Source organism: Mesoplodon densirostris, chromosome 1 (genome assembly GCF_025265405.1).
Source record: "Mesoplodon densirostris isolate mMesDen1 chromosome 1, mMesDen1 primary haplotype, whole genome shotgun sequence".
NCBI classification, from domain to species: domain Eukaryota; kingdom Metazoa; phylum Chordata; class Mammalia; order Artiodactyla; family Ziphiidae; genus Mesoplodon; species Mesoplodon densirostris.
The window spans coordinates 237660498-237676359 of NC_082661.1; the positions used below are offsets into that span (position 1 = coordinate 237660498).

A 15862-nucleotide genomic window follows, 5' to 3' on the forward strand; every position below is an offset into this window, starting at 1 on the left:
AAAGGAGGGAGCGAAGGTTTTTAGAATCTACAAGTTTCACTTGTAGTATGCAGATACTTGAGAAATCATCAAAGCAGAGGTGACTTGAAGTAACAGATGATTCAAGCACAATCATTTCAACAGAACAGTGATATCATCAAAGTAGGAGAGAGTAAAAATCAGTACAAGGATAGCAACTCTGCTCTTCATCCTAAAAGTTATCTTGGGCACATAGGGCCAAAAATGCTGAAGGCAGAGCTGTGTAGATTGCATATGGATGAATTTGGCTGTGTCAGTAAGCCAGTTTCATTTATATGAGGTATTTTGATGGCAATGAGCATGGATTTGGAGCTAGAGATCTGAATTTAAAACCCAACTTTCTGAATGTGTTTTCTTATTTGTAATATGCAAATAATAAAGTTTATCTAGTGACATTTTTTTACATCTGGTAGGTATAAACCAAGGTAACCAAAGCCATGAATCTGTCCCTGAAGAAAAATTCCCTGGAAGGGTTGGATCTCTCATGCTATATGAAGTGGGGTCCCATTCTCTCTGCTGGTAATGGGGACATCAAACCCACTGTTCCATGGTCATTAAAAGACCCCATTTCAAACATTATTAAGAGAACCTATAAAATAAAATACAGGAATATATATAAAATGAAACAGAAACAGACTCAAGAAACTAGTGGATACCTGTGGAGAGAAGGAAGGGGGAGGGTCAAGACAGGGATATGAGATTAAGAGATATTGGTTTTAACATTTCACAGAAAACCCCGAATGAACTTTTTGGTCAACCCAATACAAACTACTATGTATAAAATAGATAAGCAACAAGGATCTATTGTACAGCACAGGGAAATACAGTTATTATTTTGTAATAACTTCAAATGGAAGTTATTTATAATCTATAAAAATATTGAATCACTATGTTGTACACCTGAAACTAATATAGTATTGTAAATCACACTTCAGTTAAAAAAATAACAAATAAATTTTAAAATAAAAAAAATTTAAAAAGAGATTCTGACTGTGAAAAATTTTCATATGTGAAGTACCTTTGTTCTGCAGCGTTCAAAAATTGGATATAAATAAAGATGACAGAATCTATCAAAATGAAACAGTGTAGACAAATCTGCGCATAATGCTCCTTGTTTTTTCATGCTTTTGTCTTTTTTGTGGTTCAATCAATATTTTTGTAGATTATACTCTATTTAAAGTTATTACGAAATAATGGCTGTGTTATATCCCTGTGTTCATGCTTTTCTATTCCTTACTCAACAGAGCATTTTAAAGTGAACTACACCCAAACAGTACAATTTCAGGTCACAGAGGCCAAGAAAAACAACTCTTTAAACAGGAGAGTGCCACTTCAAAAAAATGTTACATGGGGGAAAGAATAATTCTACTTGAAAAACTCAGAAATAAGGCCAAAAGAATATAAATATATTTCCTCAGGCAGACTCTGTAGGCACATTATTTATTTTACTTATTCTTTCACAAGGTAAGGAAGTCAGCCAAAGAAGAGATTTGCTTTATTTTTCAACTTAAGGACTATGTATACATTAAAATGGACATACTGCTGTCTTCTTTGAAGAATTCTGGTATGATTATCATGGAGTGGTGTCCTGTCGACCAAATAGCCTTTGTTGTATTTGTTTTCTGCAGTTGATTTCTCCACCCCACCTATATTTTAAGTAGAAATGTTGATGCCGCTTTTGAGCCTGCAGAGCCCTCCAGTCATTGGATGGGAGTATGAAAATTCAAGGATATTAACTTAAAAGTTTAAGATTCTGCAGCCCCTTCATTTCTCAAATTTGTTTCTGGCATGAGACAGCAACAGATTCTCCACTGCTGCAGTAGGAGACAAAGGAAATTGCTTTTTAGCTCTTCTCTGTTGCCTAGAGTCACTTCCCAGACTGTTGATATCCAATTTGGATTGTTCTGTAAGCAACCCAAATGTCAATCAAATAATAATTTATACAGTGACATATATTAGGATAGACATGGAAGAGAAGAAGCTGATGCCAAAGAAATAGCTACAAAGCTGATTATTATAGCTATAAAAGTCATCTTGGGTACTAGGACCCAAAATGCTGAGGGCAGAGCTATGGAACACTGTACTTGGATCAATATACTTGCTTCAATTAACCAATTGCATTTATGAGTCACTTTGGTTATTGTGGTTTCTTCTCTAACTCATCCTGGAAATATTGAAACATGGTTTGGAACTAAGGTCCCAATGAAAAGAAGAATCTTTTGACTGGCATGACTAGCTATCTTGTAATACAAAATCAGAGAACACCAGAATAATAAACAAAGTTGGGTGAAATTCCATACAGTCTATAGTAGAAATAATATTAAAAGTATCAACTTACTGGCAAGACCAGGATGGTACATGCCTGTACCTTTCCCTCATGTGCTTTCATGTTCTTTGTTTTTTTTCTCCTATTACCTGTACACTGTGAGGTTCTCCACAATCAAAGAGGTCTACGATCAGATAAATTTGAGAAACCGAATATTGTCAACTTTTTCCACAGCTATTTGACCATAAAATACTTGATTTTTTTATCATATAACATTTATATGAATAGTAAAGTGGGAGAATCATCTTCTGTTAAATTAAAGTAGTAATCAAGAGCTACAGATATTAAAATGTTTCTTTCCCTACTTTATTGGATATGTGGTCAAAATATTCAACGTTACATTCTGTCTGCTGGTAAGATGAGAACTCCAATAACAGTGTTAAACACTTACTAATCCAGTGTCTCTTTCCTGCCAAGTTCCTCCAGGTCTTGGAGTTTGTGTGTCTTGAGAGTTTCCTCCTCTCCTCCCCTGGTGCAGCCCTCCTGCCCACAGCTCTCACTAAGGCAGAAGGTGAGACACCCAGCATTTTGGTGTCACCTCATTCTTTAATCCAGGGATCAAAAGTTGGCTTTGAAGACATGAAAGTAAATAGTATATGTATTTTAATAATAATGGTATCTAGTATTCATTTATTTATTCATCTATACATTCACTCTTTTTTCTAACATTTTGCTATGATTTATCTTTTGCCCATCTCTGTCTACGGCCTCCTGCTCCTTTCAAGTCACAGTTTTGTAAAATTCCTGTATAAACATGTATGTATTAGTTAAGGTACTACTAACTGCAGTAACAGGCAAACCCTCAAATCTTATCCATCAATCCACTACAAGATTATGTCTCCATTCGTGAAGTTCAAAGTAGCTGTTACGATTCAGTCTCCTTCCATTTTGTTCTCCATGATCTTCATCTGGCCTCCAAAGTCTATGCAGAGAGGAAAAAGTGTGAAGGATCACACTTGGGAGATTTCATAGGCCAGGTGTTAAAGAGGCACAAATCACTTCTGCTCTTCTTCCATGGGCTACAGTGCAGTCACACAACCCACCCAACTGTAAGAAAGATCAGGGAAGACAGTCAAGCTATTTTCCAGCCCTGACTGAGAGCTATTGAAACACTGGCACTGAGTTTCTCTAACCTGAGGGGGGCTGGGAAGACTGCATTTCAATTGTTTTGGGAGAAATTTCAAGCTGCTGGCTGAATTAAAATGAAAGGTGAAATATTGTATCTTACCAGTGCTCTTATATGTTTCTCTAAGAACAGAGATTCTTAACAAAAAGAATTTACCAAGAAGACAAATTTGACAAGTAACAAAAAAAATTACTATGTGAGAATGATTCCAGTTAGGTAGGAAGATGAATAATGGAGAAAAGCCAAATATTCATGAAGTATACACAATTCTCTAAAGGAATCATCTTTATACAAACAGTGAGCACACTATACTTTCATCTCATTAAAACTTTAATGGGCAGTTTACACTTTTTTAAGCTTTGTCTTATCATTTTTATCACAAAACCTAACTTCTAAACCAGCTCCCTGAGAGCAATAAATTTCAAAACCTTCTCAAATGTGACATTCCATTTGCTACACATGCTATATTGCATTCGTAGGAGAAAATTTCATAATAAGCCCCAAAGATTTAATATTCTTATTATAAGAAAAAAGTTTTCAAAGTCACCACCATTTGAATATCCAAAACTTTCTCTAGATCCAAAGAAATAAAATAAAAACCTGATATGATGATAAATACCATCATTAAACAAAAGATATGAAGAGTAAAGTGTTCTCTTACCTCACTATAACTGACAGTATTAAAAACAATAATCAAATAAGAAAATGGAGGTTTGGGTTTTCAAGAAAATGTACTTTTTACTCAAGGTCCAGATTGATTTTAATAACTGTTGATGCAGTTGCTTTCAACAGAATTTATGGTTCAAGTATGAAAATTGCTTTTAAAAAATAATGGTACACACGGAACTTCTGTCTCATATTTTCCTTGGCTATTTCTTCTAGCTTCCACTTACTCCCAAATTTCTACCAATTTCTTCCAAATTCCTTCCACATTTCTGTTTCCAGACCTTTTGGTTAAAAAACAATAAATCTTCCTCCAGCAAATATCCTCATATTCTATGCTCAAACATAAATGTGTAAAAAAAAATGATTAGAAGAAAGACAGAGTATATGTGAGTCCTTATAGTATACTGACTAAATTGGATTATGCTCTTTCTATTTTTTTTTCTTAGTCTGTCTATTCCTTGGGCCATACAAAAGCCAAAACATTTTATTTCCAGGTCTCTTGGCTTTTACACGTTTGATCACTATGTTTTGTCCACTTGCGTGGACAGTGTTAGAAATATTTAAGATCAAGTTGTAATGTTGACTCCTCTCTGCTCCTACCAGCCACTCTGTGGCTTCTTCAGAAGACCAGTGCTATCATTAAGAAACTTACCCTCAGACCTGACAATTGATACTATTGCTGGTTAATTTTTTTGACCAGGATTAATCTGTGTGATCCATATTGAAAAAAAATAAATTGTTGTGGGAAGGCTAACCCTTCAAAGAGTTGGAGAAGCAAGCAGCTCATTTTATTCTTCCTTTCATGACAAGAAAGTGGGGGTCACAATACTCATATCAGACGAAATAGACTTTAAAACAAAGACTATAAAGAAAGTTAAAGAAGGGCACTACATAATTATAAAAAGGATCAATACAAGGAGAAGATATTATTATTCATTTCAAGCTTGAGTATGAAGAATGTTTGTTTTCTGTATCTATTTGTGTCCTCTACTTCTTCTTGCTAGATAAACTTTTCAAGACAAGACCAAAATTTGATATTTTTTATCATGAATTCTGAACACAGGTATAATGCTAATGATCATTTATATAATGGTAATTGTCTAAACAGCATATATTAATTAGGAATTCAATTTTCAGGTCATATTTGACTTGTCAGAAGAACATAGGGGCTGCTATTCTTACTTATCTTTTGAGAACCAAAAGGAAATGGAATTTACCAGTTGCAGGTGCATCCCTTCAGGAATAAGTGGCTTAAAATTGAGAAATGACTAGCATTTTATATGTGAGAGATTTTAAATGACTTGAGTGTTAAAGAAAAGTTTGTAAAGATATAGTATCCAAACATAGCAGTAATCCATGAGGGAAAAATGATTGAAAGAAATTAGTAACTGTAAATTATTTTAGAAAATGTTCAGTTCCCATTGTAATGAACAAAATATTAAATATTCATAGTACAATGCTCATTTATGAACTGTAATCAGCATTCTATAAAAGTGTTGTGAAATGATCAGAACATGTTAATTACCTAATTAAATACAAATTTGACTAAAATAAAGTACAGCATGTTAACCTAAGTTTAATTTAGATCAATTTACATGTAATTACTTTAAGTTGAAAGGAGCTTTCACCAAATACAGATTTTACAAATCATTTATGCACTCGTTCATTTACTACACAAAGATATTTTTTACATGAGGTCAATGTTCTAAGTTTTCTTTGATTTATCTATGAACACCCACTATGTACCAGACACTGTGCCAGTGGTGGCTGATACAGGGCAGTTTAAACAAAGGGAGGAAGTAACTAGCCCGTTCTGGACCTTCAGATCTCTGCCCAAATGTTCCTCCTCAACACCCCACCCCCCCGACTGCCCTATCTAAGTTAGTTTCCACAGTAATTGCTATGTCATAGTTTGTATGCTTCCTTTGTAGGACTTATCACCACTAGTTTATTTGTTTGTCTACTTATATATTAGACTTCTATGCTCCACAATGTAAACTTTATGAAGGCTTACATGTCTTGTTTGTAAACATATTAGCTACTCAACTAATGCATGGAAGAGACATTCATTAGTTAAGGTAGTATGACTTGATGGCTTAAGGTAAATAGGAGCTTTTCTCTTAGTGATATAAAGTACAGTTAGAGTGAAAGCACCAGCCAGTCTATAAGAACTAAATCATGTACACCTATATAGATGCAAGAATACATATTAATACATATTATGGAGATGTATATTAACACTTTCTAGTGGTACACGCTAACACAGGTCATGCAGAACTATAGCCTGAATGTATGTGTCCTCCTCCCAATTCATATGTTAAAACCCAACCCTTTGGGAGGTGCTTGGGTCATGATAGTGGAACCCTCATTAATGGTATGAGCGCCCTTATGAAAGAAACCCCAAAGAGCTTCCTCACCCTTTCCAGCATGTGTGGATACAGCTAAAAAGATGGACACCTATAACCCAAGAAGTGAGCCCTTATCAGACACCAAATCTTCTGGCATCTTGATCTTGGACTTCCCAGCAACCAGACTGTGAGAAATAAGTTTCTGGTGTTTATAAACCGCTCAGTCTATGGGATTTTTGTTATAGCAGCTCAAAAGGACTAAGACATATAAGTATACATATTAACACACATTACAAAGGTACTTATTAATGCATAATGTTATGGAGGCTCATGCTAACACACCATAGGAGTACACATTAGCATATTATGGAGGTACATGTTAACACATTATGGATGTCTGTGTTAACACACTATAAAGGTATGTGGTAATGTGTTATGAAGGTACATGTTAACACATGTTACAGAGGCACACATTAAAGTGCATTATGGGGTAGAGGCTAACACAGTTATGGAAGTACATGTTAGCATATGTTATGGAGGCAAATGCTGACACACAGCATGGAGGTGTATGTTAACACATGTGCTTGAGTTTATTAATACATGTTATGGAAGTACATGCTAACACATGTCATGGAGGCACATGTTAACACATGTTATGGAAGTACATATTAAGAGCTGAGGAAGCACTGGGGATGGATCAACTAACTTTACTTAAGAATGAGTAAATGATGTTTGACTTGGGTATTATATGACAAATTAAAGTTTTCCAGGTAAAAAATATTCAATATAGAACATAAAGCTGAAGATAAGCTAAAGGGCTAAAAGTGTGATAAAAACTATAAAATAAAGGGCTTGTAGACCTAACATCTCAGGTCTGAAAGAGAGGCCATCACAGCTCTGCTTGTGGATAGGATCACTTCCAAGTTGCTGTTAATGAGCCAACCAAAATCTATGTCACATTTTGTTTCCCTTTAATTTTTTAAAAAGACCCTCTTTATAACTATTGCAATCCCTTCTTTTTTTTTTGTCTAGATGTGGCACAAAACCTGCAAATCTGGATATGGAGGGAAGGATCGTTGGGGAATCATGGAAGTAGTACTGGTCAGTTTTGGTCCTCAAGGCTTGATTGGGAAGCACGCTGGCTGCCTGGAGAGGAACTGGGGAGAGAAGCGGCAGGATGGCCATAGCATGAAAAAGGCAGTGGTGGTGGTTATGAAGTCAAGACACAGGGGTCTTTCTGGGAGCCCTGTTTCTTTCAGGGTAAAAGATGAAGTCACTTCTGGTGAGCAGACAGCCTCTACAGAGGGTGCAATCATGCTTCCGGGAGAGGAGGATAAGCTGCCCTTGTCCACCTGTGCTACATTGGCCATGAATGAATAAATGAGTGCTAGTACTTTAAATGATAACTGGGACTTTTCAGAATTTATAGCTTTGTTAGATAATCTTCAGATTAAATATATGCAGTTTTTCATATTGAGTACACCTCAGCCTGTACCAGTATCTTGAGGGTGCATTTAACTGAAGAACATTAGGCTTCCTATAGTGGTTTGTTGATTGAGTTGAAACACTCAAACAGTGACCTCAGTCCTTGTGTTAGAAGAGATTTGTCACAAGTTTTACATATATGTCAAACATAATCCCAACTTCTAAGGTACAGTTACAGTATACCAATCAGGCAACCCATAAGTATTTTTTGAATGCATACTCGTCATTCATTTGTTTATGCACTGAATATTTTTTTCAAATTCTAGTCATGTGTCTGTATTTTGTTTGTTTGTTTGTTTAGCACTTTGCCAGGTTTAATAAGCATAGAAAGTGGTCCTTAAAGAGGATTCATTCTAATGACTTTGGCATACTTATTGACACATAGAGTTAGTAATTACAGAATTTTTAGCCAGATTGTATTTGTGAGCTGGTACAGAACCAGTACAGAAGGCATTTCAGTGTCCCTCTTAAAGCAAATAATGCACAGTGATCCTCTAACACCCAAAGCTTCCAGGAAGGAGGGTATACCATGAGTGGCTTTGAAGTTAATGAAAGTCTAATAAATTTTGGATTTTGGTAGAAACATTTCTATTGAATATATATAGTAATGCTACATATCGGTGTAATGTAAAAGTGAACTCAGTCAGAAAAAATATTTTACAATTATAAAGTGTTCCTTAAATTTACTATGAATGCACTGAATGTGTTTTTTGAGGTAAACACTTATGTTACTCCTGAAATAACATAAAGAGGGGGTACACCTGGTTCGGCAAAATGTATCAATTACTGAAGGACATTTTTTTCTACTCTGAATAGGTTCATCATAGAGTTCTGAAATTTTAATTGACTTTGGTGTTTGATATGCCTTTGAGCAAATCAGAACCCTATTGCCTACGGTATATTGATATTTCTTTCACAGAGAAATTTACTAAAAATGATAAAAAGAAAGAACTCCTCTATGACTTAAGCTAAATGTTAGAGCAGCTCACTGTTCCTTTCTGTCTGACAGTGCACAGTACTGCCAGCCACCTTCCTGGCCTGTATAATACAACCAGACACATGTGTGTGTGCTCCTCAATCACTGTTTCTTGCTCACAGTTTTAGCTCAGCATTGTACGCTGTAGATATCCTTGCTCTCAGTGAATGTCTCCCTCTTTTGCTTTGCCTTTGTCATTAGTCTGAAAACTTGGAACAACTTATCTGACTATGATCTTTAGTTTCTCTTCAAGATTGTGATTTTTAGATTTGTTACTTGTGACCTGCTCAGGTAAACATTCCACCTGAACTTCTCCACCCCTGAGAGACCTTCTCTTTACCTCTTTCTCACATTTCTCACCTGGTGAGAAGACCCTGGGCAAATTTTCCCTTTGCAGTGTAATTTGACTTTGCTAGTGGGTAGAACATGGCTGTTATCAATTGCTGTTAAGAATTTTAGGTTTCCTTATTATGGAAATAATAAAAGATAAGTTAATTAAGTGATATTTAAAGTTCAATTATTTTTTAAAAAGGAGAAGACATCAATACTTATATCTTTGAGCTCTGTTTAAAAGAGTTTTGATGAATATGGAAGACCACCATGATTTTTCAGGGTACAGTGACACCAAGTATACATCTCTTCAGGTTCTTAGCTAAGTCCACTTTCCACCACCTTATCACTTCCACATTCTCAACTACATTATGGCTGTGATTAAATGATCTCCTACATATGAAGTACAATTGTAAAACTGAGCTCTCTGTTTGTTCCTTCTGGGTTTGCCACCAAGGAAGTTATTCAAGATACATATCAAATCTCCTGGATTGAGATGAACTGGCATGAAATATGATCTGAGGACCATGAGGGACCTACCAGTATCTTTGTGTCACTGCAGTCCCATGGAGAGGCTTTTGTCAGTCCCTGTGGGCCAAGAGCTAGAGGTATGAGAAACAGTAGCTGCATGGTCACAGATGCTGTCAACCCCTCCTTCCTCTGCGTGTCAGCTGTCTCCTTGGCAACACATTTTCTCTCTTGCCTTTGGAAATTGTTATTGAGTAGAAACAATGTGGGTTGTTATAGCAATGAAGATGACTAAAACCAAGGCCAAGAGATAACTGCTTTCCTCCCCAGTAGGAAAAGAGCTCTCCCATGAATGTACATTAGTCATTAGTTGAGTATTCCCCTCATACTTGATGGCTTTATAGGGACCGTCATGCTGAAGTCCCATAAGCTGGGTTTGAAAATACCTTGGAAACCCAAGTGAATTCTGCCAGGAAAAGGACAATTCAAAATTCATTATAAGAACCAATTCTAAGAAAAAATTCAAGAAGTATGGCCCACTTTCTAATTTGTTTCCTGTTAAACTGAAGGAACTATAAACTTATTAGCTACCCTTTAGAAAATGGAACAGTGCAGCACCACAATTATGTCACAATTTTAAAAGAACACAAGTTTGGAGAGACACTGTAAATATTAAATTTTAATTACTGATAAATAATGTACCGAGTCAAAGAAAGCTTTTTCTTGGAGACTTGAAAGTAAAAGGAGGAAATGTATTCAAGTAGATAATCATTTATGTAATCCTTGCCAGCTATGAGTGCAAATGAGATGACATCAATATTTTCCTGGCCTCTGAATTCACCTGGTAATGCAGCATTTTTATCATCACTTAAAATCTCTCATAGGATTACTGTTAAGCATCTGTGGGGATGTCACACATGAGACCATGAATGTGTTGTACACCAGGTTCTGCTTTGACCCTTCCCAGATGCCCATTTCCCTCCACAGCCCATGAGGGCATCTCACATTAGTTTAAATTTTCATATTTTTTTTAATTTAAAAAATATTTTTATGTAATAAAAAGCGAAAGTCCTTGTCCAACCATCCTGGTGGGTCACCTGTGTCTCTCACACAGAGCACTCAAGTTAATGGGGAAGAAAGAACAGGGGGCCCAAGTCTGAGGTTATAAATAACAGAAAATAAAAGATCTTCCATCTCCAGTGGGGGGATAGATGAGAGGATGGGAGAGCAAGTTGGGCTGGGGATGGTCAGGGGCGGAGCAGAAACCCCCCACCCCTGCTGGACCCTGGCCCTGCCCACTTTGAGGCCCTTCCCATTCAAGGTGCTTGGCAGGAATTCCACAGCTCCCCACCCCCCGAGTGTGGGGGAGGGGGCTTAGGGGCTGGGGGGCTGGGACTGCTCCGAGCTGCTGGGGGAAGAGACATAGATCACTCTTACCTGCACTCATGGAGGTCTCAGGTCACAGCCAGGACAATCTTCAGTTCCATGGAGGGTGGAAGTGGAGCTGTCGGGAGGGATGAGATTGAGCTAGTTGGAGGGGAGAGAGAAGAGAGCAGGCACATGAGAACCCAAGCAGCTGTCCCTTCATCCACCGCTGTCCAGTGCGGGGTGTGGGGGAGTGTTGATAGGCCCGGCCTCCTCGAGGTGTCTCATGGTGCTGTCAGAAGCACAGATCAATCGCCGTTTCCCAGTGAGCCAGAGCTCTTCCTCATGTGCCCAGCTCAGCCCCCCACATCCCAGCCTGACCCTGTCTGCTGTGCTGACCTTACCTTGGCTAAGTCAGGAGAGAGTTGGGTTCACTGAGAGCTGAGGATGCAGTGGGGAGGGGGGCTGCTGGATCACAACTGAGGGAAGATGGAAGGAAGCAAAGAACAGAGCCAGGAGCAAGCCCCTGGTGGCAGCGACTGTGGCTTCTGCTCACCCTACATGACAAACAGGTGCAGGTCGGCAGGCGCCCTGTGCAACAGCCCTGCCTCCAAGACCCCTCACTCTTCACCCAGAGCCCATGCATCCTGCCCTACCTGCGGTGCATCAGCCAAATTCCTCCAGCTAATGAGAACTCATGAATCCTGTCATCAGCTTCTCCCAGAAGTCTAGGTGCCTGGCCAGGCTGTTCACCTTGGGAGTGTCCGATGTAGGGGTAGGGTGAGGGTATGGAAGCTGAGAATGCAGGAACCCCAGTCTGGGACATTGCACCTTGAGGGGAGCCCCCATGGCTCTGGGGTGGGTACAGCAGCATCATCTGGGGCAGGTGGGGAGTCCCAGGGTGAGGAGGCTGGGCTGCTGTGATTCCAGTTTGGACATGGGCGTGGGTAACATGGGCCATATTGGTGACACCATGGGGCAACTGCTTGTGGGCATGGATGGAATACACAGCAGCTGGTTTGGGGAAGCTGCTCTGACAGGACTGGGCAGAAGGTCCCGGTGGCAGAGAGGGCGGTGTACCTCTCAGGACCCCTGGGTGGTACAGGTTCTTCTATGGCTATACACTTCCCAGGTGTGGGGACTGCCCCACCTGGTGCTGGATGGGACCAGGGTCCACATGCTGGGACTGCAGTTGGCTTCCAATGGTGGCTGGTTGCGGCTGGTGTGCATGGAGCTACATGGCATGGTGCAGATAGGACTGGTGAACAGTGGCATGAAGGGCTTGGTGGGTGGGGTGCTCTGCAGAAGTGTACTGAGGGGTGAAGGGTGACACAATGGCCTGGGGATGGCTCCCCGACGTCAGCATGCATGGGTTGGTCTGAAGCATGGGGGCAAACACTGGCTGTGAGGGGTAGGGGGCCATGGGCTGCATCATGCTGGGCTGGCCTGGGAACTGCTGTGGGTTGTAGGGGATGCAGGAAGAATAAGGTGTGGCAGCCACCAGAGGTGGGGCAGAAGCGGTGGCGGTGGCCTGCATCATCAGAGAGGCTGAAGCTGGCTGGTGTTTGTCCGAGTGCTGGGAGGGCAGGGAGCCTTTTGCTCCCTGGTACTTGTCCTGCTGTCCAGGCATTGAGTTGGACTGCAGGATTTGTGGCCTGAGGTGCCTGAACAGCTGGTCTCATGTGTATCTGAGGTATGTAGGAAATGTACTGGGGGCTTTATAGCCCACTCTGACCTGCTGTCAGCACCAGGATGGAGGGCGTTGAATGAGTCCGGGGCCCAGGAGAAGTTGGAGTACTGGTTGATTTATTAACAGATAGCAGGATCTTAGTGGGATTGAACTCCTTGGCCTTAGGGTTCTGTGTTGACTTCTTCACTTGTTCAGCAACAGGGACCTCATCCTTGTCATCTCTTTGGCTTGGGCAAGGTGGCGAGGGCTGATCCCGTCCCTTGGTGCCTCCTGCTGGTGGCAGGGGTAGTTCATCCTCCTTAAGCGATACGGATTCTAAAAGGAAGAAACAGCCCCCAAGGAGTCTGAAGCCAAAAGACCTCCTTCTCCTTCCCTTTGGCCTTCTTCTTTAGGATCTGGGGAGGGAAAGGATCCAGGCTGGTCTCAGGGGAGCTACTGGGCTGAAACTTAAACTGGGCCCCAAACTTTCTCAGTTCTTCCAGTTGAAAGCATTTCTGTTTGTTCTGAAGGCCAGGGACTTTCCCAGCTATCCAGGACAGCTCCTGGAACTGCAGCATTCTCTCAGGTTACTTGGCCAGGAGTTCTTTTACATCTGTGGGGGACAGTGAGATCTTTGGAGAAGCTGGGGAAATGGAGGCTACTCCAGGATCCCCAACTGATGACATCACGGGGATGGAAGCTGAAGAGGTCGGTACTGCTGAGCAGATAGGAGGCTCAGGACAGGAAACTGAGACTGGGGCAGGGGCAGCTGACTTGGGAGACCACAGGGGGTACATCCAGCCCACTGCAGGAGCAGGTGGAACAGAAGCTTCTCCAGAAGGCCTGTTGCTGGGGGAAGACATAGTCTTGGTACCTCTCAGAGGCCACTGTGCCTTAGGGGACATGCGGGAAGGGCCTCCATTGATACTGCATGTCTCAGAACCTGGGCTAGGGCTGCTATTGTCAAGATGGTGAAGGCTAAGAGGTGACAAAGCGCTAAGGCCAGGCCAGCCGGCACGAGAACTACCGCATCAAACTCCTCCCCTGGGACATTCCTGAACTCGATGTGGTAGAGGGATATACTTTCCCTCTCTAGATGCCAAGCCAGGGCTCTTTCGTCCTGAACCCCGTTGCTGAACTGCACTGTTCTCCTCCTCGGTGCACCCTTCATCATTCTCCATGGCGATCCGCAGGCAGCACTGGGGGCTCGATTCAGTCTCTCAAGTCAACTGGGCTGCACACAGCTCCCGCTGATGAAATTCTTCTGAGTTGTCCTTCTCTAAGGGACAAGAAGAAAGATCACTGTCATAGGCGGGCTTTACACAGTAGTTCTCTTCATTGAACTTGAACATTTCATTGGGGTCCCATCCATTGGACATGTCAGAATCCAGGTCATAGTCATCGCTGTTGCTGTCGCCCCCCTCCAAGCACTGAAGCATCTTCTCTTTGTGCTCCCCACTCACTTTCGAGTTCATGGCAATTGCTGAATCAGTGAACTTTAGTAGCATAATTGAAGTCAACATTTTGGAAGTGGACAAGCACGACATCACTTGACTTAAATACCATGGTGTCCACAATGTCTTCCTGACGAGGGCCACCTGCTGCTTCCGATGCTTTCTGGTGCCCAGCGTCTATGGCCAGTTCGAACTTTGAGCTCAGCATCTTGAAGGTACCTTCACAGGTGGTACCATTCTTCATCTTTACATCACAAGTGGAGCCCACAACAGTTGTAAGGAAATGCAGCATTCTGGAATTGCTGTCACCCTCAAACACAGTGACTGTGGGGTGCCTTTCCTGTGCTTTGTACCCTGGTGCTGTCGATGGCTGCTGCCCTGGCCTCTCCTGATGTTTCTGCTGTGGTGGCGGTGGCTGCAGCGCCAAGATGCCCTCGGCTCTGGCGGAGCCCGCTCCCAGCAGCAGCTGCAGGCCTCAGGCAAGGGGAAGTGGAGGCGGGAGGCCCTGGGAAGCCGAGGTGGAGGCCAGGGGGCCCCAGGAGGCCGCCGTTGGGATGGCTGGTGCTCTTGGGAGGCTAGCGGGCCACGGCCTGTTGCGTGGGGGCGGCTGCTGGGGCTCGAGGTCTGTTGTGGTGGCTGAGGCTTCAACTTGAGGGCAGCGTCCGAAAGGGGCAGTAGGGGAAAGGGAGGAAGAGAGGAGGCCAGGGCTGGGACCCTGCTGGAGAGCGTGGGAAACGAGGGGGACTGGGAAGCTTGGGCCCCACCGCCGCTGGTGGGCGGCGGCGAGCCCCGCGGTGTTGGGAGCTCCATTCCTTTAATTCCGGATAATTTTATCTCACCATAACACATTATTATGACTCAAAGTGTTTTATTGACCACCCTAACAAAACATGCATGTAAGTTGAAATTTAATTTTTGCCCATGACCATATGACCTAGGGACCAATAGATTTCTTTCAAATTAAGAAACCCTAAAGGAAGCAGATGCTCAGCCCGGAGGAGGCATGGTTTCACATCCAGCAGGCAACATGAGAATTTCTGTGCGATGCTTGTACAATCTGATGTCTCTGGTACTTGGCCAAAAACCAACTGTCATCCATCAGGGGCATCCTCCCTCTGAACAAATAAAACTAAACATAGCAGGTGACCACTATGACCAGCAAGCATCGTTTACCCAAGTAATTGTGCCTATAAGCACTTAAGGAAGATGCATGTTGAAGGGACTTAGAGGTTACTGTTGACTGTCAGAGACAAACCAACGATGCAGAGAAAAAAATGTGGAAGAGATTAAGATGCAGAGTTCATGGGGATAACTTTGGCACTCAAGAGATCTCTGGAACTGAAAGATTTCAAGTAGAGTTAAGCAAACATGCTTTATACATCACATACAGTGGCAGAGATAAATTGTCAACAATTAGAAAATAACGTTGGTGCCTGATTTTAATAAGGCTACTGCTGAGGATATCTAACACATGTCCTAGCTGCCAATGGCATGATCCTTACAAAACTATAAAAGTAGGAAGTAAAAAGGAGGTAAAGTCCTAAAGCCCCTTTGAACATCCCCAAATGGATTTTATACAAATGCCCCAAGCAATGAGCTAAGATTGTGTTCCAGTTATTATTTACTTTTTC

The 15862-nt window shown here is 41.6% G+C and overlaps 1 pseudogene; it reads right to left on the reverse strand.

Annotated features, from left to right (window-relative positions):
• Positions 1–11760: 11760 nt before the first annotated feature.
• On the reverse strand, positions 11761–15041 carry LOC132489310 (ataxin-2-like protein; annotated as a pseudogene).
• Between the last annotated feature and the right edge of the window lie 821 nt (positions 15042–15862).